Raw genomic sequence first — 12,760 nt, 5'->3', positions numbered from 1 at the left:
CCCAATCCAACCATATGTCTCGACTTGAGGTTCAGCAGTAAATTACAAATCTTCCCTTCAAGTCATAACGATACAATGCTAAATGTTTGCGCCACGGTGGCGAATGAGGGATATGGCTTCAAAATGCTCCTCAATTCAGGGATGGAAGGTGTCACTGTACTCCTCAATTTCGCAGCTGGGATAACTAGAAGATTGAAATTCTGCTCGTTTTTAATTGAACTGCCTTTTCTGTCAGCATGCTAGGCTAACTAAAGTAGCCCATTGGATTCCACAACACTTCCGGCAAACTCATCCAAGGCAGATGAGAAAGTGAGACTCCCTATTTTTTTCTGGTTACATTGAAGTCAATGAACTAATAAGACTCAACTGCTATAGCACTGGTGTTTATGGGAGCCACACCCTTAAACAGACCGGAACTGACGGTAAACGGCCTGAGTGAACTTTTCCTTTATCCACCATCTTTGTGTTGGCGTCGCATGTTCATGGAATCCAATGGGCTGCTTTATCATTAGCTAGCATTGCAAGCTGACGAAAAAAAAAACGGTTTAATTAAACTAGCAAAGCAATAGTCATAGAGCCATGGCTCGTTGGCCAAAGCCGATGGGGAAATGTAATGTTATTTTTTGATAAACACAGAAAATAAGGTAAACACAGGCTTAGGAGATCTTAAATTTTGTCCTATGAGATAATCATCAGCTAACGTACCTTTGGATTTTGAAGCATTTGTGTAATTAATACAAGCACATAAAGGTCATGTTAACTGACTGATATCATCTCATAGAACACAACGTATAAGATCCCCTAAGCCTCAAGACCTTATTTTCTGTGTTTATCCACAAACCCCATTCATTCTCCCATAAGAAAGGCTGAATGAACCACAGGTAACTAATTTCCGTTTTTTAGAACTACGAGCTGGCGAGCTCTATTTCAATCTTCTAATTATCCCAGATCCGTGTACGATATCCAAACATAAAGAACTAAGACGGATAACAATTTTGACTGTATGGACACACTTTTATTGTCCGCAAGAATTGAGACAATACGGGCGTGGAGAGGACGGGCTGCAACAGGAAACATGTGCTAGCTGTTTTCAAAGTAAAAGCTTTGGTAATAAATAGTACACTATTTTCTACTCGGCATCAGTTTTCTGTCGTGATATTGATCGCATAAAATGACTTGCCCTCGTTAAGGTCCATGAGAAGGACACACGAATAGCCAGAGCCATATATATATATATAATATATATATATATATGGCACTGGCCATAGCTGGTGCATGAGTTGTAATGACAACAAACTTACCCAACCTTACATTATTTAAATTAAAACATTTAGAATATCAGCTCATGCCCTGAATTTACATGAAATGACTGACTCTCTGTTTTATACCAGCCAACATCACCAATCACTCTTTGTTTTTACCTGCCTGGGAAGGAATGGAAGAAGGAGTGGGATGGTGGAGCAGACATGAGGATAGGACAATCAACCATACTGTCTCAGATTTTATTTTTGTTCAATTTCTTACATCTGCGTATCTTATTTCACACCCGTTTCAAAGAGGGGACCCAATGTTCCTCCACTGCTTTTTCAGGAGGATGCAAGGAAAAACATGTCATGCAACCATTGGTGGCTGTGTGCAGTGTGACCGCTATGTGGAACACCACCGTTCTCTACCTCAGGCGTGTAGTCATTCTGGTAAACTCACGGGCATGGACATCAGAATGAATAGAACAGGCTTGGAACCTATAACCCTGGCAATTTGACTGGTCAACTTATGGGTACACTTGCAATGGCTGCCTGGTGTTGTCAACAAACCAAATGTTATTTGTCACATGCCTCGTAAACAACAGGTGGAGACTAACAGTGAAATGGTTACTTACGTGCCCTTCTCAACAAAGCAGAGAGAGGAAATAGAGAAATAATGGAATAGTAAAACACGTAATAATAAATACACAATGAGTAACAATAACTTGCCTATATACAAGTGGTAAAAGTACCAAGTCGGTGTGCAGGGGTGTGAGGTAATTGAGGTACATATAAATAGGAATAAAGTGACATAATAAACAGTAACAGTAGCGTATGTGATGACTCAAAGGTGGTGTAAAAGAGTAAATGCAGATAGATAGTCCATGTAGCTATTCAGTTAACTATCAGTCTTATTGCTTGTGGGTAGAAGCTGTTCAGGGTCCTCTTGGTTCCAGACTTGGCGCATTGGTACCGCTTTTTTTATTTTATTTTTATTTCACCTTTATTTAACCAGGTAGGCTAGTTGAGAACAAGTTCTCATTTACAACTGCGACCTGGCCAAGATAAAGCATAGCAGTGTGAACAGACAACACAGAGTTACACATGGAGTAAACAATTAACAAGTCAATAACACAGTAGAAAAAAAGAAAAAAAAAGAGTCTATATACATTGTGTGCAAAAGGCATGAGGAGGTAGGCAAATAATTACAATTTTGCAGATTAACACTGGAGTGATAAATGATCAGATGATCATGTACAGGTAGAGATATTGGTGTGCAAAAGAGCAGAAAAGTAAATAAATAAAAACTGTGGGGATGAGGTAGGTGAAAATGGGTGGGCTATTTACCAATAGATTATGCACAGCTGCAGCAATCGGTTAACTGCTCAGATAGCTGATGTTTGAAGTTGGTGAGGGAGATAAAGGTCTCCAACTTCAGCGATTTTTGCAATTCGTTCCAGTCACAGGCAGCAGAGTACTGGAACGAAAGGCGGCCGAATGAGGTGTTGGCTTTAGGGATGATCAGTGAGATACACCTGCTGGAGCGCGTGCTACAGATGGGTGTTGCCATTGTGACCAGTGAACTGAGATAAGGCGGAGCTTTACCTAGCATGGCCTTGTAGATGAACTGGAGCCAGTGGGTCTTGCGACGAATATGTAGCGAGGGCCAGCCGAATAGAGCATACAAGTCGCAGTGGTGGGTAGTATAAGGTGCTTTAGTGACAAAACGGATGGCACTGTGATAAACTGCATCCAGTTTGCTGAGAAGAGTGTTGGAAGCAATTTTGTAGATGACATCGCCGAAGTCGAGGATCGGTAGGATAGTCAGTTTTACTAGGGTAAGCTTGGCAGCGTGAGTGAAGGAGGCTTTGTTACGGAATAGAAAGCCGACTCTTGATTTGATTTTCGATTGGAGATGTTTGATATGGGTCTGTAAGGAGAGTTTGCAGTCTAGCCAGACACCTAGGTACTTATAGGTGTCCACATATTCAAGGTCGGAACCATCCAGTGTGGTGATGCTAGTCGGGCATGCGGGTGCAGGCAGCGATCGGTTGAAAAGCATGCATTTGGTTTTACTAGCGTTTAAGAGCAGTTGGAGGCCACGGAAGGAGTGTTGTATGGCATTGAAGCTCGTTTGGAGGTTAGATAGCACAGTGTCCAATGACGGGCCGAAAGTATATAGAATGGTGTCGTCTGCGTAGAGGTGGATCAGGGAATCGCCCGCAGCAAGAGCAACATCATTGATATATACAGAGAAAAGAGTCGGCCCGAGAATTGAACCCTGTGGCACCCCCATAGAGACTGCCAAAGGACCGGACAGCATGCCCTCCGATTTGACACACTGAACTCTGTCTGTCTGCAAAGTAATTGGTGAAAGCCTTGGCAAGGTCGATGAAGACGGCTGCACAGTACTGTCTTTTATCGATGGCGGTTATGATGTCGTTTAGTACCTTGAGTGTAGCTGAGGTGCACCCGTGACCGGCTCGGAAACCAGATTGCATAGCGGAGAAGGTACGGTGGGATTCGAGATGGTCAGTGACCTGTTTGTTGACTTGGCTTTCGAAGACCTTAGATAGGCAAGGCAGAATGGATATAGGTCTGTAACAGTTTGGGTCCAGGGTGTCTCCCCCTTTGAAGAGGGGGATGACTGCGGCAGCTTTCCAATCCTTGGGGATCTCAGACGATATGAAAGAGAGGTTGAACAGGCTGGTAATAGGGGTTGCGACAATGGCGGCGGATAGTTTCAGAAATAGAGGGTCCAGATTGTCAAGCCCAGCTGATTTATACGGGTCCAGGTTTTGCAGCTCTTTCAGAACATCTGCTATCTGGATTTGGGTAAAGGAGAACCTGGAGAGGCTTGGGCGAGGAGCTGCGGGGGGGCCGGAGCTGTTGGCCGAGGTTGGAGTAGCCAGGCGGAAGGCATGGCCAGCCGTTGAGAAATGCAAACTTCTGCCTGAAGAAGCTGGCCTTAGCTTTCCTGACTGACTGCGTGTATTGGTTCCTGACTTCCCTGAACATTTGCATATCGCGGGGACTGTTCGATGCTATTGCAGTCCGCCACAGGATGTTTTTGTGCTGGTCGAGGGCAGTCAGGTCTGGAGTGAACCAAGGACTGTATCTGTTCTTAGTTCTGCATTTTTTGAACGGAGCATGCTTATCTAAAATGGTGAGGAAGTTACTCTTAAAGAATGACCAGGCATCCTCAACTGACGGGATGAGGTCAATGTCCTTCTAGGGTACCCGGGCCAGGTCGATTAGAAAGGCCTGCTCACAGAAGTGTTTTAGGGAGCGTTTGACAGTGATGAGGGGTGGTCGTTTGACTGCGGCACCGTAGCGGATACAGGCAATGAGGCAGTGGTTGCTGAGATCCTGATTGAAGACAGTGGAGGTGTATTTGGAGGGCCAGTTGGTCAGGATGACGTCTATGAGGGTGCCCTTGCTTACAGAGTTAGGGTTGTACCTGGTGGGTTCCTTGATGATTTGTGTGAGATTGAGGGCATCTAGCTTAGATTGTAGGACTGCCGGGGTGTTAAGCATATCCCAGTTTAGGTCACCTAACAGAACAAACTCTGAAGCTAGATGGGGGGCAATCAATTCACAAATGGTGTCCAGGGCACAGCTGGGAGCTGAGGGGGGTCGGTAGCAGAAAAAACTAACAATGAAAAAAAACTAACAATGACTAAATAGCTTGTAGCTAGTTAGCTGGTTAGCTTCTGGAGGTTCTTGAGTGTGTTCTAAAAATTAAAAATAATAGCGATTCCGTATCACATTGGGTGAGGCAGGTTTCCGGAAGGTATAAACAAATTTTAAAAAAAATCGGGAAGAGATAGAAAGTACATATGGGCCACTGCGTGTTTGGGACGCGGCGATGCAGACGGTTAGCAGGCCTGCTTGCTGTGCGTGATGCAATTATTTCCATGGTAATGTATACTGAACAAAAATATAAGCGTAACATGTAAAGTGTTGGTCCCATGTTTCTTGAGCTGAAACAAAAGATCCCAGAAATTTTCCATAGGCACTAAAATTGTATTTCTCTCATTGTGTGCACAAATTTGTTTACATCCCTGTCCGTGAGCATTTCGCCTTTGCCAAGGTAATCCATCCATCTGACAGGTGTGGCATATCAAGAAGCTGATTAAACAACATGCGCATTACACAGGTGTACCTTGTGCTGGGGACAATAAAATATCTCTCTAAAATGTGCACACAACACAATCCCACATGTCTAAAGTATTGAGGGAGTGCAATTGGCATGCTGACTGCAGGAATGTCCACCAGAGCTGTTGGTTAATTACTCTACCATAAGCCGCCTCCAAAATTGTTTTAGAGAATTTGGCAGTAGGTCCAACTGGCCTCACAACCGCATACCATGCGTAACCATGACAGCCTAGGACCTGTACATCCTGTTTCTTACCTGCGGGATCGTCTGAGACCAGCCACTGCGACAGCTGATGAAACGGAGGTGTATTTCTCTCTGTAATAAAGGCCTTTTGTGTCGAAAAACTTACTCTGATTGGCTGGGCCTGGCACCCCAGTGGGTGGGCTTGGCTCCCAGGTGGGTGGGCCTATGCTTTCCCAGTCCCACCCATGGCTGTGCCCCTGTATTCCCAGTCATGTGAAATCCATAGATTAGGGCCTAGTTAATTTATTTCAATTGACTGATTTACTTATATGAACTGGAACAGTTAAATCGTTGAAATTGTTGCATGTTGTGTTTATAATTTTGTTTAGTAAATAAATAAAATAAGTATCATTCTTTTTGTGTTGTAAACTTGGGTTCCCTTTATCAAATGTTAGGTTTGGTTGAAGATCTCATAACATTCTGTATCAAAAATATGCAAAAACGTGTCTCGTTGCTATGACAATAACTGCGTAGCTAGAGAAGTCAACAATCACCACTGAATTATTTTGCAAGTTGGTTCTCCATGTTTGTGCTACGTTAAGGCTTAATCATTCAGTCAATTGAGCATTTCTTGCCGTTCTTTAGATGCACTATTGTAAAGTGGCTGTTCCACTGGATGTCAGAAGGTGAATTCACCAATTTGTAAGTCGCTCTGGATAAGAGCGTCTGCTAAATGACTTAAATGTAAATGTAAATGTTCTCATATATCCATTGTGTCAGTTAATGCAAGATATTTAGGAAATGGAGGGAGAAATTCATGGTTATTTAGTGATAGACACCGCTGCGTTCAGTCACGGGTCTAACATTGAGTGGAGAGGAAGGACTGTTGTGTTCTAACCTGTAAGGGAGGGGAGGGGAGGGATGCTTTGTTTAAATTGTTTTGATATATTTTTCAGGGTTATTGGGGTGGAATGGCAATCTGACAGGTTTTATAATTATATATATATTATTTTATCCAACTGTGGATATGTTTAGTTTTTTGGGGGAATATCTGGTTTACAATTATTTAATTGGCACCTGAATAGTAATTCTATATCATAAGTTACTTTTCTCCCCCTTTATCCATCAAACGGGTATTCACATCACCACAGATGGATCAGGGTTAATTTAGTGACAATTTCCAGTAATCTGAGGGGTTCTAAAGTTGACATTGCTCTATTGCAAGATACACATCTTTTAGAGGGTGGACATCTTTTCGAGGGTGATGTCCATAGACTTCAAAACAAATACTACAAACTGGCAGCTGCTTTGTGCTTTACATCTGAATCGAAAAGGGTGCTTATTCGACAAACACAATCTACCCCTTACAATTGAAAAAAGTGGAAATGATTAACAGGGTACATGCATTACATATGTTCCACTCTGTATGGAAGGAAAATAGCATTTGACAAAGATTTTCTCCCCTCTGTAACCAGAAGCCTGCTCAATTTATCGCATTATACGCTTGTTATTGTAACTGACATGAATGCCATTATTGATTCTCGGCTCGATACATCTGGACCACATCATAGCTCATCACAATTGAATGCTTCCAATGCACTTAAACAATTTCTTAAAGATCTCCATCTTAATGACTGTTGGAGATTTCATAATCCCACAACTAAGGACTATACATGCTGTCACGCTGCCTCTCGCGCAACTCCCCTCCTCATCATGAGACACACCTGGACTCCATCACTTCACTGATTATCTCCCCTCCCCCACCACAGAGAGGTCTAAGGTTGCCATGGTTATTTCTCTGCTGAGTGGGCTACGGCCATCTGGGAGAGAGGAGAGGAGGAGCTTGCTTCATATGAGGGGTTCATGGCTCTGTTCAGAGGTATCTTCGAGAGGGTGGTGAGCCCCTACTCTAACTACGGCAGGATGACCAGACCACTGTCGAGTACACGCTCACCTTCTGGACAGTAACAGCATCCAGCAGATGGAATGAGTCGGTGCTCCATACGCTATTCAGAAGAGGACTGCGCGATGAGGTCCAGACGGAACTGGCATGTCGAGACGATAACCTCTCATTGGACGCACTCATTGCGATGGCGTTCTGAATGGATAACCTATTTCGGGAATGACGGAAACAGCCGGGGCTCTGTCCATATTGTGTTCAAGGGGGACTCCGGCTTCATCAGTGTCCTGTACGTTCCAACTCAGGATACACGAGAGCAGAGGGACAGTCACGTGATCTTCCACCTCCTGGGGCAGGTGTGAGTATCCCTTCATCATTTTCTGCTGAACCCTTTTTAATGTCGGTCACGCTAGCTGGCTGTCCTTCATGTACTATTTCTACAGCACTAGTGGATTCCTGTGCTGCGGGCTACTTTATTGACCAGACCCTTGCTTCTTCTCTGAACATCACCACATATCCGCTCTCTCTCCATTTCCGGTTCAAGCCCTTGATAATCGGCTACTAGGATCCAGAACCATCACACCACTCACCTTCACCGTGGAGTCCATTCATCAGGAAAACATTCCCTTCTTCATCATTAGTGCACCAGCTCACAAGATCCTCCTCGGCCTCCCATGGCTCCAACGCCATAACCCCACCATCCCGTGGTCGAGGATGAGAATCATGGACTAGGCACCCGAGTGCCGGAGAACTTGCTTTCCTGTCCCTTCTCGAGTCGTAGACCCTGTGGTCTGGGACATAGATGTGGACATTCGCCAGAGTTCTAACCATGGGCCTAGTGAAAGTTATTAACAAGCTCAAACATCCTGACCAAACAGGGTTTATTAAGGGTTATCAGGTAACCATTTCATGTGGTTTCTGAGGCTTCCAATCTGGATACCGTGATCGGTGTTATCATTAGATGCAGAGAAAGCCTTTGACCGCATAGAGTGGGAATATTTATGGCTCGTTCTTGAACATTTTGGTTTTGGAGCCAGATTTATACATATGATCCGCACCATGTATGTGAATCATTCTTCTATGTTTACTGGAACTACCCATTCTAATCCATTTACCATACAACGAGGATGTAAACAAGGTTGTCCTGCCTCCCCTATGCTATTTTCTCTCTCTCTCTGCTGGCACAAAGACAAAACATATGTCAAGATTCCGCTTCCTCAAGAAATTTCTCGGTATGCAGATGACATACGTCGCAAACGCTCAGAGATCCCTCCAGCCAATGTCTATTTTCACAGCATTCAGCTCATGGTCTGGTTACAAGATCAAATCAAATGGTATTTGTCACATGCCCCGACGACAACAGATGTAAACCTTATAGTGAAATGCTTACTTACAAGCCCTTAACCAACGATACAGTTTTAAGAAAATGCCTAAAAAGTACCAAAAAAAGTAAGAGATAAGAAAAACTAATAATCAACTGGTCTAAATCAGCTTTACTACCTCTTAACTCAGCTATGGGAAGTGTAATACCATTGAAGAAATAAATCACCAAATTATGCATTACCATATCCCCCACTATTCTCACCACTTGCAGGATGAACTACTTAGAAACCTTCTTTGCATGCTAGAATCTCAATTATTAAAATTAATGCCCTCCCTCGTATCAATTTTATGAGTTCCATGTTACAACTGTCGCCTATAGACCATTCAAAACTTTACTCTGTCATAAAGAAGTTCATTTGGGGGTGAAAGAGACCACAGATTAAATATGCAACACGACAGAGAACAAAAGCATCAGGTGGAGTTGCAGATCCAAATCTCTATCATTCCAAATGAATTTCCTGAAGACCTGGTTAAACCCATTTTCTGTTCCTTGGTGTGCTATAGAAGAGTCAATAGTTTCATCAATTAAATTACAAGATGTATTAATTTCTGGATTGACTCCTTAAAAAATGTGCCTTATTGTTTGGACCCATTATAGCACACTCAGTAAATGTGTGGAAAGCTACAGAGAAGCATATGAGATCCAGTGGCGACCCACCATTCAGTGCTGGTTGGGCAGAGCCCCACCTGTTTTGAGCCCACATTTTGAGCAAGAAAAAAGTAATAATAATAATAAAAATGTTTTTGGGAGGGCTTGCCTGTTTTGCATGTTATTCTGACATTTAATACGAGTCACATATCAGTTTGCAAACAATGTAAAAATGTAAAAAAAATGCTGCATACAAACATGGTTTCTTTTTTGTTTCCTTGAGTAAGGGAGCTCTAAAATGTAGGTGATTCAGACGTGTACAGTGCTTTCTGTGATGGTGGGGCAAGCCAGCAGAAAATATGGAGTGTTGTGCCGTGATTGGCTCAGTGGTTTGTCACTCATGGGGACACTACATCACCGCCAAGTCTAAGGGTAGAGCTCGAAAATTCTAGCCTCTTTGGTGCTGCCATAGAGTTACTTTCACATATACTCCCTCTCTGGCCTCTAGGTCACCAGACTGCTGATTATGACGCACACCTGTCACCATCGTCACGCGCACCAGCGCTTATTGACACTCACCTGGACCACATCACCTCCTTGATTACCTGATATTTATGTCACTCCCTTTGGTTCCTCCCCCAGGCGTTATTGTTTCTGCACCTGTGTTCATGTTACCTCACTTCTGTTATGTTGGCTTGTTTCATGTTTTTTGTTTTCATGAAACGTTTTACCTGCACCTGCTTCTCGACACACGACGTCATCATTACAGAATAACGCCTCACCAAAGGGAAGCATCAGGGAGTGTTTTTTGTGTTGGTGACGTCGGGTCTGGGTTCCGCTGCCAGCAACCAAGGATGCTTCAGCCAGCTCTTCAGGCTTTCATGCCTCATCCAGTACATCGGGGTGTCAAGACTCGATTGGCGGGTCAAGCATCTGATGCCGAGTCTACCGAGGATGCCTCAGCTAGCTCATCAAGCTTCCATGCCTTAGCTAGCTCGTTAGGTTTTCAAGACTCGGTAGGCTCACCAGGCTCCCATGCCACAGCTGGCTCGCCAGGCTCGCCAGATTCTCACCAGGTTATAAGCGTTGCGGAGGTCCAGTTTGGTGAAGAATTGGGCCTCTTGGGCCAACTCCAAGGCGGTGGACATCAGGGGTAGGGGGTAATGATTCTTGATCGTAATCTGGTTCAGCCCTCTGTAATCGATGCAAGGACACAGGACTCCATCCTTCTTACCCACGAAGAAGAAGTCTGCACCAGCTGGGGATGTAGAGGGCCGAATGAAACCTACCGCCAGCAACTCCCGGATATAATTGTCCTTGACTGCTGCTTCATGGGTCGAGTGGGAGTACAGACAGCCCCGGGGAGGTGTGGAGCCTGGTAGGAGTTCTATGGCACAGTCGTAGGAACGATGGGGAGGAAGGGTGGCGGTTTCTCTTACTGAAGGCCTCCCTGAGGTCGAAGTATTCGGGAGGGAGAGCAGAGAAGTCTTGGTCTTCAATGAATGCAGGAGGACACGGCGAGGCTCTTGGTGGAAGTCATAGACATATAGTCTGGCAGTCCTTACCCCAGTCTAGTTGGTGTCCCATGGACCAGGAGACTAGAGGGTTATGTAGCTCCAGCCAGGTTTGCCCTAGGATAAGGAGGTTCTCGGGAGCAGTGATCAAACAAAAACTAAGAGTCTCAGTGGTTCACCCCAATCTGCAGTAGAATGGGCTTGGTCTGATATTCCATCTGACCGGAGCCAATGGGCCGGCCGTCCATCGAGGGCTTGAATCTGCAGAGGGACGGGACATTTCACGCAGGGGATTTGTAATTCTCTGGCGAAGTCCTGATCAATGAAATTGTCTGCGGCCCCAGAGTCCACAAAGGCTTGAATCTGGTGCTGACGGTTATCCCAGTGGAGGGTTGCGTGTCGTGACAGATGGTGACTGGGTAGCTGGGAGGTAACTGCACAGCTCGTCAGGGTCTCCCCTTGTCCTGGCGAGCCCTGGTGTTTCCCATCAGCTCTGGGCATGTAGCACTGAGATGTAGTAGAGTAGAGGCAGCAGCCTTTGGGCTCAGACGTGTGCTTCCCAGCTGCATGGGTTCCTCAATGCTGAGTTCGGGGGGCTTGGGGTGCTCAGGAAACCGGGCGCTGTCTCACGCGTTCTCGGAAGCGGTTGTCAACCCTGATTGCCAGCATTATCAGGGACTTGAGGTCCTTCTCCCAGTTCCCGAGAGGCCAGTTCATCCTTGTTTAGACAAACCCTGGTGGAAAGCAGTGGCCAGTGCCTCTGTATTCCACCCACTCTCGGCGGAGAGGGTGCGGAACTCATGGCGAAATCAGCCACTGGTCTGGCCTCTTGGCAGATGTTGAACAGTCGGCTGGCTGCTTCTCGTCCGACAACTAGGTGGTCGAAGACTCGTCACAGCTCGGCAGTGAAGGCTACTATGGAGCTGCAGGATGGTTGCTGCTGTTCCCACACTGCCGTTGCCCATGTCAGGGCCTTGCCAGAGAGTAGAGAGATGATGTAGGCGATCATGGTGTGGATCAGTGTGGAACAAGTAGGGCTAAAGCTCAAACACCAGAGAACGCCTTGCATCCTCCCGGTGGCCATCATACTGCTCTGGGGCTAGGATCTTGGGTTCCAGGTGCAGGTTCCCTGGAGGATTTACTGCGATGCCTGTAGCACTGGGCGAAGAGACTTGGGCATGGGCTCCTCCTGGCTTGGAGACGTGCCGTGGTTGGAGGGAATTGGTGCCCGTAGGGTCTCAGATTTGGAAGAGTTGTCTTTGCTGCCGACCCAACAGTGCTTCTAGTTGGGTTATCGCATTCCTAATCAGGGTAATCTCTGGTTAGAAGCTTGCTGTGTCATGGTGAGGTTGAACCCAGGTGCAGAGAATGGACCAGACGATTAATCAATGATTAAGGATAAACATAAATACTTTAACGAGAAAAGATATCATAAGGATCACCGTAACACAGGAGAAAACAACGAACACTAGGATTAGACACTCACTCAGGGGCCGAAGACACAGGGTAACCGATATCAAGCTTCTGCAAAGAGAATAGAAAACACAGCTCTTTTAAAGGGGGAAATCATAACAAGGAAATAGAAAACACCTGAATGTATTAATAGTCTCCAGAGCCGTCTCTACTACCCTCTGGTGCCAGGAGGAACCATGACAACTTCATAGAAGTTTATCTTTCACAAAAAAACACGATCACACTTTTATGAGTAGACTAAAACAACTGACACACACAACACACTAAAAGGAGAGGAAGATCATGTTTTCCAGGGATGTTCTTCCTCAGAAGGAG

The sequence above is a fragment of the Oncorhynchus masou genome, chromosome 9, assembly GCF_036934945.1.
Source record: "Oncorhynchus masou masou isolate Uvic2021 chromosome 9, UVic_Omas_1.1, whole genome shotgun sequence".
Classification (NCBI taxonomy): Eukaryota; Metazoa; Chordata; class Actinopteri; order Salmoniformes; family Salmonidae; genus Oncorhynchus; species Oncorhynchus masou.
Note: the sequence above shows the minus strand (reverse complement) of the source record.